At 39.5% G+C, this 18136-nt stretch overlaps 1 protein-coding gene across 3 annotated transcripts in view; it reads left to right on the top strand.

Annotated features, from left to right (window-relative positions):
* Positions 1 to 18136, top strand: part of cntnap5b (contactin associated protein family member 5b) — a 172237-nt gene that overhangs the window by 12117 nt on the left and 141984 nt on the right. For 2 of the 3 annotated variants that reach the window (XM_087304085.1, XM_087304087.1), the window contains exons 2-3: positions 11537 to 11625; positions 17931 to 18016. The gene's annotated coding sequence lies outside the window, so the exon portion shown is untranslated. Of the gene's footprint in view, positions 1 to 4964; positions 5278 to 11536; positions 11626 to 17930; positions 18017 to 18136 lie in introns of all 3 variants that reach the window. The other variant, XM_087304084.1, reaches the window with a different exon arrangement.

The raw sequence follows: 18136 nt of genomic DNA, 5'->3' as shown, positions 1-18136 counted from the left end.
AGCCTACCTGTACCGCATGTTTTTGGACTTGTGGGGGAAACCGGAGCACTCGGAGGAAACCCACGCAAACATGAGGAGAACATGCAAACTCCATACAGAAACTCCAACTGACCCAGCCGAGGATCGAACCAGCAACCTTCTTGCTGTAAGACGAACATGCTACCCATTGCAGCCCTTAATGTATTATTAAAATCCAAATTACTGTTTGTTTACATGTTAACATGAACTAACGATTAACAACTTTGTTTCCATTAACAAAGATAAATAAACACTGTAATGAAAGTTTTTCATTGCTTGTTCATTTTAGTAAATGGATTAACTAATAATAACTTGCAACTTTATTGTAAAGGGTTACCCATTTTTTAAAATAAAAACATTTGAGCAAAGTAATTGAGCACATGGACACCCAAACTCTGATTTTAATACGATTAAGGGTGCTTTCACACCTACACTTTTGTTTCGGAACGTGTTTCGTTTGCCCAGTTAGCGCGGTTCGTTTGGCATATGTGAACAGGGCAATCGCGCTCTGTTCCGCTCCAAAGTAATCGCTCCGAGACCGCATGAGTGAGGTGGTCTCGGCCCGATTGAAACGAACCCTGGAGCGGTTCGATCCGAGTGCGGTTATATCACAGTGTTTTATGGATATGTAATAGGCTTACGGCTATATGAAGAGGGAATTATGAGTATGGCGGGAAGTTTCACGAGTCTCTGGATGCCCGCAAACGAGTGATGATCTCCGGGTAATCTCGCGTCTCCCTCCCGGTCCTCAAATAGGCATCGTCGCGCACCCTTCTCACCCCTCCCCACCGCATCTCTCCTCAGACACGTCGCGCGCTCGTGCACCTTGTCAAACTCCACCAAACCACCACCTCTCCTGACAGCTGAGCAGGACGCTGCAAAATAAACCCTGACACTCTGACCAATGTGAGGAGAGTTTACTCGCACGTGCTCTATTGGTCAGATTAGAAACTTTGCAGTGTGAAAGCGAACCGCTCCAAGAGCAAAGAGCAACAATGTAACAATTGTAATCTCTGTTTCGGAACAACTGAATCGATTCACAGGTGTGAAAGCACCCTAAGACTACTCTGATTAAGATGTGCAGACCTGGACTAAAGCATCCACCGATTCCTGGACAATCTGTGGTGGAATGTGGCGTTGGTGGATGGAGCAACATATGATGTCACAGGTGTGCTCAGCTGGTCTGGGGAACGGGCGGGCCAGTCCATAGCATCAATGCCTTTGTATCACAAGACACATTCCTGCCACGAGTTCTAGCATAGTCTTGCATAAAGGCTGATTTATACTTCTGCGTCAAGCAACACGTGCGGTCGCATAGCCCTCGCCATGGCTGAAGCTGACATGCAGATAAAAAAATGTAACTACACATCGCAATGACGGGTGGCTCAAGCTCTGTGTCGGCTTGGTGATGGTGACAAGCGTAGGCGTTGCTGAGAGCTGCGAGCCTGATGGAGCGAGTGTTTACAAGTGTGGAGTCTCGAGAAGGAGCTCCAGATGGAAACTTTTGGTTTCTGTTTACCTTACGATCAAAATTGTTGCACATCTGTCAGTTCCCGCTTCTGAATGAGCAAGTTTTAGCTTCTTGTAGCATTCAGCAAAAAACAAAATACCCTCAAAGAAACTCAACACAGAGGAACATAAATACCTACTGCCAGCTAGTTTCAGAAGTGTTATTGCAGAGTAAAACAAACAGAATGCATAAGTACGGCTACACGCAAGGATTTTGCCATGGGTCACACTGATCACTCCACGCTGAAGTATAAACCAGCCTTGAGGAGGAATCCAAGGCTAACTGCATCAGCATATGTTCTTACAAGGGGTCTGATGATCTTATCTTAGTATCTAATGGCAGATAGACTACCTATGGCGAGCACATGGGGGGCTGTACTTCCCTCCAAAGAAATGCCACCCTACACCATTATTGAACCACTGCCAAACAGGTCTTGCTGGAGGATGTTGCAGGAAGACATTCTCCATGGCGTCTCCAGACTCTTGTCACATGTGCACAGTGTAAACCTGCTTTCATATGTGAAGAGCATGGTGTGCCAGTTTGGTGTTCTCTGGCAAATGCTAAATGTCCTGCACAGTGTTGGGCTGTAGGCACAACTCCCACCTGTGGATGTCAGGCACTTATACCACCTTCATGGAGTCAGTTTCTGACCATATGAGCAGACACATGCACATTTGTGGCCTTCTGGGGGTCATTTTGCATGGCTCTGGCAGTGTTCCTCCAGTCGCTCCTTGCACAAAGGTATAGGTTGCCATCCTGCTGTTGGGTTGTTGCCTTCATTTGGCCTCCTCCATATCTCCTAATGTACTGGCCTGGCTTCTGGAAGCGCTTTCAATCTCTGGACTATACCTGCCAACACTCCTGTTTTTCCCAGGTGTCTCCTGTATATCAGACCCATCTCCCGCCACCCTCCCGCTTTGTTTTTTCTCTCAGAAAACTCCTGTAATTTCACACCCGGTCCTCAGCTTTTTGATACAGTCTATAACACCCCTGGATTGCCAACTTTGGTATAGTATCCGATCGCAATGGCTTCCCCAAAAACTGATGCATAGTACAGTTACTTTAGCTGTGTTCTTTAGACACTTTACCCCCGACACCTAGACATCCCCACCACTCTCCTCTCCACCCTCATCCTCTACTCACTCATTCCCGACCCCCAAATGTTAACAGGTATGCTCTGGACACTATGCTGACAGACACAGCAAACCTTCCAGCCACAGCTCACATTGATGTGCATCCTGGATGAGTTGCACCACCTGAGCCACTTGTGTGAGTTGTAGACTCCGTCTCATGTCACCACTGGAGTAAAAGCATTCAAAAAAGACCAAAACATCACCCAGAATGCATAGGAACTGAGAAGGGGTTTGTGGTCATCACCTGCAGACCACTTCTTTATTGGGGGTGTCCTGCTAATTTCCAATACTTTCCACATGTTATCTATTCCATTGGCACAGCAGCATGTGGAATTGATTGTAAATCGGTGTTGCTTCTTAAGAGGACAGTTTGATTTCACATAAGTGTGATCGACATGGAGTAACATTGTGTTGCCGTCATATGCTGCGTCCCAATTCACATACTATCCATCCTAAATAGTATTCGAAAATAGATTTAATTTGTCCCAAACCATAGTAGCATAAAATAAAAAAAAACAGTATGCTAAAGGTTCCCAGATGGATTACTATTTCCAGTAAAAATAGTTGAGTTTTTAGTCGTTTCTTGAAAACAGAGAGTGACTCTGCCGTTCTGATGCAGTTTGGGAGTTCATTCCATCAACTGGGCAGATTAATTGACACGTTGGATGTAAATTTGATTAGAACGCCAAACTTGGCTAAAAAGTGTAAACAAACTATAAACATAGTGGACACACGAGACCACCCACCAAGTAGAAAGGCTAAAGTTGTTTGAATGACTTAATCCGCTTGTTAAGTGGTGACGTGTTGGTGACATATGTAATACTGTTTCCGGGTCCAAGCCGCCATTCATTTTAGTGGAGAAATCATTCGTTTATGATCACGTTTTATTCCTATCACACATTAAAGTTAAGTTTACATAAAATCATAGTGTACACAACAATCTCTGGGCTTGCTGCATAACAAATACCAAAATTTTAACAATAAAAAAAAATGAATCACTTTCTGGCCATTGGATATTAGCCATGGAAATATATATTGCGATCGTGATTTTCGAAAGTATTAAATCGCTTTGTAATTGTTTATTATTACCATTTCATGAGTCTCCCCATTAAGTTGAATACAGCGATTGGACCCGGAAGCCGCTTCGCGTGACGTCACACTTAACAAGCAGATATCTACCCAACTGGAACATATTTAAACCACATTTTCTGTGTTATATTTCATCTGCAACAACAATGTGAACTTATATCAAGATATGTTTGGATGTTAATTTCTGAATGCATATTTACCCAAAGACCTGAGGAGGTTTCTCCGCATGAATGACTTCCACATGGCAGATTATTTTGCTGGTCGGTAGTTAAACATGAAATAAATGTGGATGAAGGGTCGAGATAATTGACAGGGGAAGTACTTAAGCAACATAACGATCTGTGGAAGTAGTATGTCCCAAAGCTTTCGTAAGCTGCCAAATCACATACTTGTGCACCATTCTACGCCATTTTGTAGTATAAATAGTGTAAGTAGTGTGTTCACACTGAAAACTAATTTTAATTAATTACTTTAATTACCCGGATGATGCACTCATTCATGGTAAAAGCAAAATTCTCCAACGAGAGTGATTATAGCGCTTCCCGATTGTGAATGCGGCAATACTCACGGCAGGTATTATCTGATAATTCGGTTGTTTATTTCACTGATTTGGCGACTGTCAAACGTCATCAGGGAAACGGTTTGAATTTCCGCTTAGTAAAAAAAACATTAGTGTGCCATTTGGGACAACACTACATACATATACTATCCTGTTGAGTGTGTAAGTGCATAAGTACATAGTGCATGAGTGCATAGTGTATAGTGTGCTATTCTCTTCTCTTACACACTCAAAAGTGTATACTTTTCCTTCACATAAAAGTACACACTTTGTGTTATGTTAAACAAGTTGAATTTTTGTCAACAAGTGAGCATCATACACCATGAAAATCATTTACCAAGGATAAACAACCTCTGTGATTATTGTATTGTATGATAAAACCCATCTGATGCACTTTAATCCAACTAATAACTGTTAATGTTTATCCATCAACTCGATACATGATGCATTAACAGCTTTTCTTCCATTTAATTCTCTCTTTTGCTCAATATTTGATAGGAAACATCCTTTAGTTTGACAGTCCCTCCCTCAGATAGTGAATTAGACCTCTACAGTGTTGTGAAACAGTCATCTTGGAGAGCTCTCACACCCACCAGGGCTGTTTCGCTGTTTAAAATGTATGCGTAGTAACAAAGTGTTTATCCTAAAATTATAGCCATGCCTGGGAAGGAACCGCCACCATCAGCACAAACAATCTAAAGCGCCAAACACAGCAATTACCCATAAACACCTGCTGTGTGTGGGCCGCCGCGCGGGGAAGCGATGGTGGAGCTGATTTTGGTGGATTTCTGCTTGTGGGAGGGAAAGACACCGTTGACCCTGTTTAGCTAATGAACGACACGGTCCTCCTCGCACAACTGTACAACTCCTGGGAGCCAGGAAGATGAAGGAGAGCGGTTTTTGTCTGTAGTTCTGGATGGTGGAGGTGGAAGGCAGTGGCTGTCGGAGTACACAAATCAAGGGCTCGGGTAAAAGTACTGAGAATTTTACGTACTATTCTCTGATAAAAGTATAGTGTATTTCAGTTCTACCCAAGTATTTGTAGTGTGTTAAGTGTTGGGTTTTTGAAATTTACCTTCCATGCAGTGTGTAACAGCTTTAGATAAATGAAAACATCCAGCTAAGGATTCAATCTGAAAAGTATTGATTCTCTTAAAATTTGATTGATTGAATCATTTATTGGAGACCCCCTTTAACAAGATCATTCTAATCGTTAACATGTAAATTTTCTGTCTGGATAATTAGAATCATGAGTCGTTTACTGACGAGCCACTCTGACAGGATCATTTTAATCGGTGAATAATTAGCCAGTTAATTGTTCTGGCTCTATCATTTGAATCATGAATTGTTAACTGGAAACTTGCTCTGACATGTTAACTTTAATCAGTGAATCATTGGCTAGAGATTTGTTCATACTGAATCGTTTGAATCATGTGTTGTTAAGACTCGCTCTGCCTGGATCATTTGAATCATAAATTGTTACCTGGAGACTCGCTCTGACAGGATCATTTTAATCGGTGAATCATTAGTGAGAATCATTCTAACTGAATCATTTAAGTCACTAAATTTTAACCGGAGGCTCGCTCTGACATAATCATTTTAATCAGTGAATCATTAGCAAGAGAATTGTTCTAATTGTATCATTTGAATCATGAATCGTCAGTTGAAGACTTGCTCTGACAGGATCGTTTTAATTGGTGAATCATTAGCGAGAGAATCTTTCTGACTGAATAGTTTGAATCATGAATCAATAACTGGAGACTCACTCTGACAGGATCATTTTAATAAATGAATCATTAGTGAGATAATCATTCTGACTGGATTATTTGAATCATGAATCGATACGTGGTCTCTTGCTCTGACAGGGTCATTTTAATCATTAGCTAGAGAATTGTTCTGACTGTATCATTTGAGTCATGAATCATTGCCTGGAGTACCAGATCAGTAGGAACTACATTTGAATTTATTACTTTACCGTTCAAAAAGTAAGTTCTATAGAATATGAATGGAACTCGGATCTACTACATCCACCATTTTGTCATCATCACATGACCTGCCTGCGTCTGATTCACTCCCACTCATACATTTTTCAGCGGTGCATTATGGGATAGCATAGTGCCCATCAGATGCGCACATTAGAATCTTGTCAAAAGTAGGAGGTCATTCGTGTACTTCTCGCATACTGTTTTTTTGAATCCTATGAATTCAGACATAATACTCAGCTCACATACTGTTTTTAGCTTATGCTATAGAACAGGGGTGTCCAAACTCGGTCCTGGAGGGCCGGTGTCCTGCAGATTTTAGCTCCAACTTGCCTCAACACACTTGCAAAGATGTTTCTAGAAAGCCTGGTAAGAGCTTGATTAGCTAGCCCAGGTGTGTCTGATTGGGGATGGAACTAAAATTTGCAGGACACCGGCCCTCCAGGACCGAACTTGGACATGCCTGCTATAGAAGTATACAATTTCGGACACAGCCAGTGGATCATTAGCGAGAGAATCATTCTGACTGGATCCTTTGAATGATGAATTGTTTACTTGAGACTCACTATGTCAGGATCATTTTAATCTGTGAATCATTAATTAGCTTATCGTTCTGACTGAATCATGCATTTTTAATTGGAGACTTGCTCTGATAGGATATTTTAATCTGAAATTCGTTAAATGGAAACTTGTTATTACCATATTATTTGAACTTATTATTAAATGTTTTGAAAAGTCAAAATACTCAATTTATGTCCACCACAGCTGAAATGTCATTGTACACTGTAATGTGTTTTGCTGTGCTCTTTGTTGCTTCTAAATCACCAGAATACTTGGTAACTGGTCAAAAGTTGGGCTACAGTACAGGTCCAACCTAGTGTAGTTGCCAAAAGTTACCAAATGTTTGTGTGAAATTTCAGTCTGAACGGCATGTTTTTCAGTATGTCCTGCTATTCACTGCAATGCATACTGGTCTGCATTACCATTCCACACAAGACTACAGGTGTCAGAGTTACTTTCCTCCGGCGATGTAACGGTCTGTCAAAACTGGGCGGGAAACGAAGGCTTGTTTATACCAGCTTCCTCTAACACGTTCACACTCTACTACTTTTTAATTTCCCCTCTTGTTAAATTGAAAGCATTTTTTTTCTCTCTCTTTTCTCCGGTCTCAGCTGCTGTCACCATGGCATTTATGTCTATGTTGGACTTCAATAGGTCGAAGCACTGTTTATCAGCGGCTTCTTTTCCTAAAAGAGTCTCAGTCTCACCAGCGCTCATGTGTCGTCCGCCCAGGGGGAGCTCAGGCAGTTTGTCAATAGGCCCATTATGCGACCTGTCAAAGAAAATGACAAGGGCCCATGGCTCTCTCAGTTACTGTCTGGATATTGAGAAGCGCACAAGAAAATGCCACACGCTCCTACAAGAATTAAACCTTGTAGTGGTGTGATATTTTCTTATTATGATGGCAGGAAGAGAGATAACACTTTAGCCCTAGCCAAACCACCTTGCCAGTTTTCACATTTTAAGCTGGTTTCAGATCATTTTTAATAGTCTTTATCACTTTACTTGATGACTATGATGGCCGTAACCTCTTGGTTGAAAGTACTAATTACAATAATTAATGAACATTTGCCAATTCTTGTTATTCTAATGAGTATTTTGCATGTTGTTTACACTTTCAAATTGGTTTAATTGCTTTGGATATCTTTATCTCTGCTATGACATCTTTATGTATTCAACAAAGGGATTTTACTGATGTTTTAGCAGTTTGGAACAATATACCGTCAACCTAGTTAAATGTTTTCAGAGTTTATCATTTCTCAGTAATACAGTTTATTCGCTATAGTTTAGAAAGTGGTAATAAAATATGTCAAGTAATCCAGCCCGGATTTCACAAAGAAACTCTTTTAATGTCAGAAAAGTTTAATTTGAACAAATTCATTCGTATTAAATGTAGGATTTTTTCATAAATGGTGTCTCCCCAGTCCTCACCCTAAAAGTTATGTTTACACCAGACACAGAATGGGCAAATAAATCACGATATTTATGCCTAAATAGATGCGTGAACATTTTAAGTATACTCGCTTCATTTGCGTCATAGGCAGGGCTTCTGTCTGCACGGTGACTCTAGCTTTCTTGCTAAATGGCTAACATATTCTTTTATTGAGAGAATAGCTATGTTTATGTGTTTTATGAAGAGTGAAAAACAGCGTTGACTCATTTGGAGCCATGTTTAAGTCCACTGGATCCATTCAGAGGTCCTCCAGAAACTATACCTGGATGATGGAAGCTTCAAGTGGTGATTCCGACTGAGCCGAGCAATTGAATTGCACAAAACGCCCAACTTGCTTCATGCTTCATTTGCATGAATGGTGTCATTCGTGTTGCTTCTATTCGCGTCTTTGCATTGACTTAACATGTCAATCACTCGTGCTTGATGCTTTATCCATGTCTGATGCGAACAGCAAAACACCACCCCTCATTGGGGGTGTGCAAATTGTGCTAAATGTACAAATGAAATCGTACAAAAATAATATCAATTAGGCAGTAAATAGGAAAGTTTTAAGCTGCAGTGAGATCGCATTTAAAAAATCCAAGTAAAGCAATGTAAGTACAATCAATCTGATTTGTGTAATCAGTCATAGAAATAGTTAAATAAAAAAGTTTTAGGACTGGGAATATAACATTTCTAAGGGCCCACACTGTTTTGGGGATCCTAGAGATACTATTAAGGGCCCACCAAACCCCCCCCCCCCCCCCTTTTTTTTTTTTTTTACTGTCGTCTACAACACCCCCACTCTGCTCTTCTCTTTCGTCCGCGACACTCTTTTACAGGAGCCCCTGACTGTCGGTTATCGACATCCAGCTAAAAAGAATTATCAGTATTGGCCAAAATTCTTATATATATCAGACACAGACTATTTATGCTACTAGAATATTTACACTTGTCTTCTCATAATTGAACAATAACATTCTTTTTATTCATTTTGAGTTTTTTGATGAATTAACATGTTGTAAATCCAGCAGCTTTAATCTCTACTCGAACATGTCGGCACCCATTATAGATCAAATGATATGATCAATTTTAAGTTGTTTAAAATACCAAATACATGTTCTTAGACATATTTGAGAATCTAAATATCAGATATTTTACAATATAATTAAGATATTTGTCAAACTTTGGAGAAAAGTGGGGAAAAATAGGCTTAAATTATCAGGCCTGTGGTGTGTCGTGATAAAACCATACCTGTCAACTTTCCCGTTTTCCCGGGATTCTCCCTTATTTTACAGTTCTATCCCGCTACCATCCCATAAAGGTATTTATCCTGTATTTTCAGTCTTTCTCTGAAGGGTGGCAATAAACATTAAAGAGCCGATCCTTCCTATACGCAACCCATACCGCTGAACCACCAGGAGACGCCCCTTGCTCCTAAGTGTTAGTCTGTTCTGTGCTTTCTGTGTTTTATTTAGGCATGATAACACATTGAAATACATATAAAAACGTTTTTTAAATGGACATATAAAAACAAAAAGCGATTTCCTTCTTTTCCATTAAAGCTGCTGCCGCCCCTCCTATGTAGTCCTCAAAACAGTCATATTGCAGTGCGTGACTGTCAGCTGATGCATTTCATAGTTATAAATAGATGCTGTTTTCCAAACTAATTCTGTACACGCGATTTGAAGCGGAGCGAAAGTCTGGGATTTGGGTGCATGTTTGAACAGACATGTACACATAATTAATAATAATAACTAAAGGTCTAAAGGTGTCGATTTTGGTGTTTGTTTGTTTTTTTTCAAACACAACTAATTTTGTCTTAAATGAGCATAAAAAGTTAGGAAAGCAGTCGAATGCTTTTATTATAACGTTAGATGAGTGCATTTTTAAAGTGACACCTCTGTCTTTTCATGTAATCAAACGATAAATCTAAATGAGATTCATTCGCTGCTCTTTAATCAGTATGTGTTAGTTATACGGTGAAGAAAAGGTTAGTGAGATTTGATAACTTGACTCTATTTCTTTATAATAGCTATTCATTTTAATAAGCCAAACTGCTCGCCAATTTATTTGACTGTTTAACTGTTTATTTACAATGAAACAGCTTCAGAAGCTCCTTTTTCAAGGGGGATATCTCTTATTAGGGTGTGTATATTCCTTATTTTCACATCCCAATATTGACAGGTATGGGTAAAACTAGCTAAACCTCTTTCTCTTGAACCTCCCAAGGAATCTGTAATCTGTTAAGGTGAGCATTTTAAATAATTTTTCATTTGTTCTCTTCGAGATACTTCTCTATTTTTTACTACCTTCCATGCTTTTTCTTTTTTAGGTGATAAAGCACATTTCAAGTGGCAAGAGCCGAACATAACTCTCTGTTAACAGAGCTTATCTGAGTGTCAACGACATTCGATTACTTTTTTTCCCCACATGTAATTGGTTCAAACCCCTGTTTCCTTTGTGTTCCATGTGTATTTCATATGTAATTTTACCATCTGAAGCTCTTGTAGTTTTTTTCTGTAAGAGTAAAGAGAGAAATGAGCCATTCAGCCTCATCAAACCCAGACATGCTCTTTGATTCGTTTGGAAATGAAGCTAACTGCACAAAGGCTTCTCAATATGACCGAACCTTTGGTTAATTCCTCCATTATGTCACAAATCTCAGACATTTACTGAAGCGCTTCATAATGGCTTTTTAATGGAAATTATCGCTGGCCATAAAAGTTAATAAATTTCAGCATATGCACAGGGTTAGCAGGGTTAGCAGGGTTAGCTTCTTCGGGAACGGGGCGGAGCGTTCCGTAAATTTACCCCACAAAGCCTCGATGTTGAAACGTCGGGCCGCCGCACCAATAACCAGATCCAGATAATGAGTGTCGATTTCTGGGAAGCGCGAGCCAATGCTGAGGCGAATCTCCATTAAAGCTGAAGTGCTTTGTCAGCCCGACTGTATTGCATCTTGCTTAACGAGATTAAGTGAATTTAGATCTATGGCGAGCACGTCCGGCTCGTCTTTCTGGGGAAATAAAAAATCTGTGAAATATTTGTAATACCTTGAGCAATCAGAGAAGCCAAACCCAGGTTCTCTAGAGTCACAGCCTGTTAGATGTGTAATTCACTTTCACAGTCTGAATGCAGACATCAGAGGCGTAATTAGTCACCTTTCTGAATGCTTTTTTTTTCTTTCTCTCTCTCTCGACTCATTCTCTCTCTCTTTTTATCTCCTTTTCTTTCCATCTGGCTTCCCAGCGAGGTGGGACTGGATCCATCGGAAACAGATGTTCCCTCACCTAGCCAGCTATTTTCCAGGCTGGAGCGATTCTTCCACACAACCTGAGGTGAACTTTTAAAACAGTCACACGCCATCAGAGACAAGCGATATGAGCATCCACATGTTTTGTTTTTTTCTTCTTCTTCCCGAACATGCCTTATGAGCGTCGTTTCTGAAGGCCTGCCATAAGCCCCATTGGGTAAGTTCAGTCTATTAGTGTGCTGATGATTTCAAACCCCCACACGGATCGCTCCGTAGAAGCCAATGATCCGTGACGGATAGGACGGTTCCTCTTTGGTTCCTTGCCATTTTCAGCGCAGGCCTGATTTCCCTACAGTAAACTCGGGGACTTTGGGTTTCACAGGGGTGGAGCTCTAGGGGTTGAAATGTCGAAAGATTGTAGGTTGGTATTAAGTATAAATTTAAATTAAGTTTTGGTATTGTGGGTAACACTTTAGGTCACAATTAACGATATTAACAAACCATACTAGCTTACTAAACTAATAATTAGCTGTTTATTAATTATTAATGCTGTTTATTAATTCATGAGATAGTAGTTGGGTTTAGGTTTTGTAAAGGACTAGGGATGCAGAGTAAGATCATACTTTATAACTACTAATGAATAATTAATCACAATAATAAGCCTGAATTGTGACCTAAACTAAAGTGTCACAGTATTGTGTAGCAAGGAGCTGGCGAGGGGAAAAAATAATGATTCTGTTTAATAATAATCATAACTTTTTTATTTAAAGATATGAAGAGATTCAAAGCTGTCATTAAAGTATAAAATATTCACCTTTTATTATATTTGTGCATATGAAAAAAAAATAATTGTTTTTATTGATATGAAAAACTAACAAGCTTCTTTTTTAACAATGGTTATACGTTATAATAAAATAAAATATGCACGCTTTAATGGAAAAATATTATTACTGTTGCTCCTTTATTAACATTTGTGTTGATCCTGGAACAACATTCCAATTAGCCAATCAGAATTAGAGATGTGTTTACAGTTTATGTTAAGTTTAGGCTTAGATGTTAGGGTGGCATCATACTTGGCAAAATAATGACGTTGTCACGCTGGTAGACAAAGAAGACAGAGCTGGTTAATGTGAGTCTCCGGGCCCTATCATACACCCGGCGCAGTGTGGCGCAAGAAGCGGCGCAATAGTCTTTTGCTAGTTTCAGCTTGGCGCAAGAGTCGTTTTGTGGCGTTGCGCTACGCTGTTTAAATAGCAAATGCATTAGTGCGCATTTGTGCGCCCATAGGCGTTCTGGTCTAAAAAGGAAGGCGTTCTGAGGCGGACTGCTGGCGCTTTGCTATTTTGAGAAACTAGAATAGATTTTTCATTAGACCAAAACTAACCCGGTCTAAACTCCGGCGCAGAGTTGCGCCTCGCTTACACACTGCTTAATACGCACAAGAGAGCAATAGGCAAATATCTTTACATATGAAAAAATTTAAATATTAAGGATATATACAGGATATAATAAGAATTGATATAGGATATAAATATAAAGGATTAAAATATTACAAAACATATTATTTTCTAGCCTATATAAATATGAAAAACCACTGCTTTTATGTCTTCTTCATCTCGGGAGGCTTTTTCAGTTCATTCATAACAATTTGCTTTTGTATAATGTTATTATTATTAGCAGTATTATTTAATATATCCATATTTATATTTGTTTTATTAAAACAAGCTTAGATTTGCCCACCTGTCAGGTTTAAGACCATATGGGGCATGGCCGGTGTATTTGGAAATAACTCAGTATTTTGACCAGACTTGGTCATTATTGTTCATTTATTTGTTTGCTGGAAATTAAAACTGAATTTAGAAATAGTTTTGAAACAAATCTGAACAAATGATTTGTTAACAAATGAAATTAATTATTTATAGGCTAATTGATGTCTGTGCGTAAAGGTTTCCCTATCCAAGAGCGAAAGTGAAAGTAGATCATTTATCTCTCATTCTCACGCAGCATATGCTCTGTTTAACAGTTTTCTGTTAAAAAACTGTTAACTGTTTGCTTATGAAATGCTCATTTTTTCCACTTAGACTTACTTTGTGTCCTGTAAATAGCGAACGCGCTTATGGCGCGATGCAGCTGACTCTTAAAGGGAATGGGAGATGAGACTCTAATTGGTTTATTCTCAAAACACACCTATAACTCATTAAGAAAATAAACTCAACCCTTTTAGACCATGCGCCTTGGCGCAAGGCAGATTTCCCGTCCTTAAATTAGCAAAAACGCGTTCTGACACGCCCTGAAAGCCCTGCGTTTTGCACTCTGCGCATGGACCGTCAAAATTGAGCCCTCCGTGTTGTAGCGCTCGATCTCACAGGGTGTTCACTCTCACTAACTGTATATAAGAAATATGATGTTTGTTTTCATGTAGCATTATATAATCAAAGTAAGATATATGAAAAATTAACGTGATTTTTTTAACAAATGAAGCATTGCTTTCCATCTTATAAACACAACCAAGCTTTAAAAACACACTCTGGACTACACCTTCAAGTCAGTACTATTCTAAGGCTTCATGTTTTAAAAATTCAATAAAAATTCACTAGCAACCGCTTTCTAAAATTTTACAAGACACCCAGAACATCTCATAAACGTCAGGGCACCATCTTGCTTTTGCAGCTATGAGTTTTCACCCTTGAACACCACTCTCAATTTTTCCTTCTAAAGCCGTAAACCAACAGCTAAAAGCATTGGCGTTGTTGTTTTGGTTGTTGTGCAGTTGCTCTCCCAACCGAGATTGTAGGCCTACCGCTAATCCAGAGCAAACAGAAGCCGTAATTAAAGTCCAATACACTTCCGCACGGATGTAAAGAACCCACAGAGACTGAGAGAAAAGCTCCAGGAGAGGGAACACACACTGCTCTCTGTGACTGGACGTCAGCCAGCTGTCAATACCCATCTGCTGCTGGACGATACAGATGAAGGAGGAGAGTCTATCAGCTTTCAGAGGTCCACAACTCTTCCAGCTCCTGCTACAGTTGGCTTGAAAAAGTGTAGGTTGTTTATCGGATGTTGTCAATTAGTGGCTGGAATTTAAAGACGTCATAAACTAAAAGGTCAAAGTTCAAAAAGGTGAATTTGGTCTAAAACAGCTTACATTGAAGCTAATTTGTAAAGAATGACAGGTTAATGTGATGCTTAAATTAATTAAAAGTGTGGCTAAACTCCGCCTCTGCAGAAGAAGATCAACAACTGCTGGCTCCGCCCACTAATTCGAACATGTAGGGAAATAACAACAGCAAATACTAATCCCAATATTATGAAGGAGTCGAAGAGTTTTATTTCTACTTTTAAGACCAGGGAGTTAAATATGATATTGAAATAAATTTATTTGACAAAGTATAAGATTTCTTTGATGAAGGCCCCAATCCGTAGCTTGAATCAGAAGCTTGTATATCCAGCTACGACTGCTGAGGACGAAGGAATATTTAAGATTTCACACTTAGCTGATATTTACAATAAGCTTGTATGGCATGCTGTCCTGGGAAAGACCTCGAGGAAACCTCGAGCCCAGGGCTCTCTCCCATTCACAGGGCGAGAGGGGAGATTGAGCTTAGGTAGATCTCAAAAACTCTCCAGCTGATGTGGCTAAGGTGAACTCCTTTGAGACTAAAATATACTGATGCTGGGAGCTAGACTATGATGCCCATTTGGCTTAGTCAGTTTACGTATGATGCATGTCCGGGGAACCAGGGCGAAACCCATGTGGACACGGGGAGAACATGCAAACTCCACACATAAATGCCAACCAGTCCGGGGAGGACCAGAGCCAGCTGTATTCTTGGTGTGGGGCAATAGTGCTAACCACTGGGACATCATGCTACCTAATTTAAGGTGAAAAGGGGGAGGAGAAGGGGGGTTTCTTCCAAATGAATATAGTAGTGAAATAAAGACTGTGGTTATTAATAGTGACTTAGGAATCATATGATTGGAGGATTCAATTCAATTCAGCTTTATTTGTATAGTGCTTTTACAATGTAGATTGTGTCAAAGCAGCTTCACATAAATGGTCATAGTAACTGGAACAGTGTAGTTCAGTTTTTAGTGTTTAAGTTCAGTTCAGTTCAGTTTAGCTCAGTTCAGTGTGATTTAATCATTACTGAGAGTTCAAACACTGAAGAGCAAATTCATCAATGCGTAGCTCTACCAATCCTGAACCATGCAAGCCAGTGGCGACAGCGGAGAGGAAAAAAAAAAAAAAACTTCACCTGATGAGAGTGAAGAAAAAAAAACCTTGAGAGAACCAAACTCAGTTGGGCACGACCATTTTAATTTCTCCGCTGGCCAAAGTCTTGTACAGAGCTTCAGTCACCGCGGTGGAGGCTGGAAGATGGCCTCAGCGAAGACTCGTCTGTCCCTGGAGCGTCGCTGGAATCAGACTCATGTTCTCCACTCCCCACGACCATCAGCGCAGCAGCAGCTCAGGATATGGCCTGGTCCCGGATATGGAAACCCTGGGATCATATCGTCGCTGGTCTTGGATCCAATCAGTGACTCCGCATAATCTGAAGACCTCGGGATGAGTATCCCCAGGTGAAAATAGAGAATAAAGAGGATCATGATTAGCTAATGCTGGACCGGCTGTGGTCAATCATAATCATGTGATCCTCTTAAAATTAGTTTATAAATAAAGTGACTTGAATGCAAAATTTGTGTGAGCAGGTCACATAGAAAGTCAACACTTATGCACCGACAGAGGCTATTTTGCCAGGCAGCATGAACAACGCGGAATGCGCAACTTATTTGTCCCAACTGCATCTCTCGTGAAAGTTCAAATAACTTGAGTAGAAATTTGTGTTAATTTGTCGTGTCGCTATTGATTGGAACTAATTGTAATGAGTGACATGATATCAGGTCTTAGAAGAACTGGTGCTGAAGTTAAATTTCTAGGTCGCCAGCATGTGATTAGCTAGCATTTTGGATATGCGCATAAAAAAATGGTTGATTGAAATGCCAAGATGCGCATACATTTTGAAAATGCGTGGGAAGATGAGTAGGATAAACTTTTTATTCGATAATAAAAATGTGCGTAAACTACGATGGAAACACTTTTACTTCACAAATTCCAATATGCGGATTTAAAAGGTCATGTGATTTTGTTATATGAGATCAAGTGATGATAAAAATGAGTGTAAATGGACAAACCACATTGTAAAACATCTAAAATATTGTTTTGGCCATTCTAAAACGCCTAAACCGTTTTAATATTAGTGTTTTTTATTAATTTTATTATTATTATTATTTATTTTATTAATTACCTCCAGAACTGTCCAGAGCATCTGTGCTCCACTTCTCATGCGTTTAAATGCTACTACGTGTTCGTTGCATGTCGGCATCATTGTCACATCTCTCAGTGACCACCTGAGAGCGCTGTAGTGCATCAGGACTCAGAAGGCACTACAGCGTCCCAGAAAGACTACAATTCCATACATACCATGCGCATACACTGGAACACATACACTGATCTGTCATCACATCTGTTCTGTTACCGTTGATTATCTGGACTATATATTCCATCATTCCACCGTTGTTTGTCATCGCGTCGTTTGTCTTCCTTGTCAAGTTGCCCAGTAAGTCTTGTATATCGAGTTATTGTTTCTGATCTTGTTCCTGTGTCCTGCTAATGTGTAGTTCGTATTTATCTGCCTTAGTTTCTTGTTTTGTTGTTTATTTGTTACTTTGCTCTTTTGGATTTTTGGTTTTGTCACTGATTTTATCATTAAAATCTGCACTTGGATCCGCAACCTTTTGTTTCTGTTTTTGTTATTGTTTTGATCACGCTAAACGTGACAATCTTCTTCTAAGGCGCAAGTCATGTATTAAATGAAGAAAAGATTCACGCAGTTTCTCTTACCACAGCAAATTCCGTTTTTATTTTAAATATTTGGTGCCAGTTAATCAAGAAGTGATAATTTTGTTCTCTCAGAATCATTGAATGCAAATACTGCTTTACTTGCACGTCTTTGATGCAATATTCCAGTTAATCGCACAAATTTAATTAATATATTTAAATGAAACAGCTAATAACATCTTGGACATTTATCTATGTTTCCTCCTTTAAGCGCATTTTGAAATCTAGCATAAAATGCTAAATGGGGCACATACATTTTGAAAATGCAGATAAATGTAGGATAAATGTATCCAATGTATTTATACACTAAGATGACAACACATTACAACTCACTATAATATTTAATGTGAGTGCTGAGCTTGTTACCTGCAACAAAAAAAATGTTCGAGAGATCACTCATGATCGTGTTTGAGATGCTTGAAATGCAAACATGAGAATGTTTGTATTTAACTAAAGAACTCTAAACACAACATGATTTTATTCCACAGGTCTTCACTAGGGGAAAGTGGAAACCATACCAGAATGGAACTATACTTGGAGTTCACCCTTGAAAGCATCTTCACATTTTCTGAAGGTAGTTTTGCTATTTCAAAAAATATATATAATGACATCTAACCCAGGATTGAACTGGCCACAGGATATTAGAAAGGCTAGTAGTTAAAACCACAAATGGCAAAAACAAAAAGCCAGAATG

The sequence above is a fragment of the Danio rerio genome, chromosome 22, assembly GCF_052040795.2.
Source record: "Danio rerio strain M-AB ecotype USA chromosome 22, GRCz13ab, whole genome shotgun sequence".
Lineage (NCBI taxonomy): Eukaryota > Metazoa > Chordata > Actinopteri > Cypriniformes > Danionidae > Danio > Danio rerio.
Note: the sequence above shows the minus strand (reverse complement) of the source record. Positions and strands in the feature narration are given on the sequence as shown.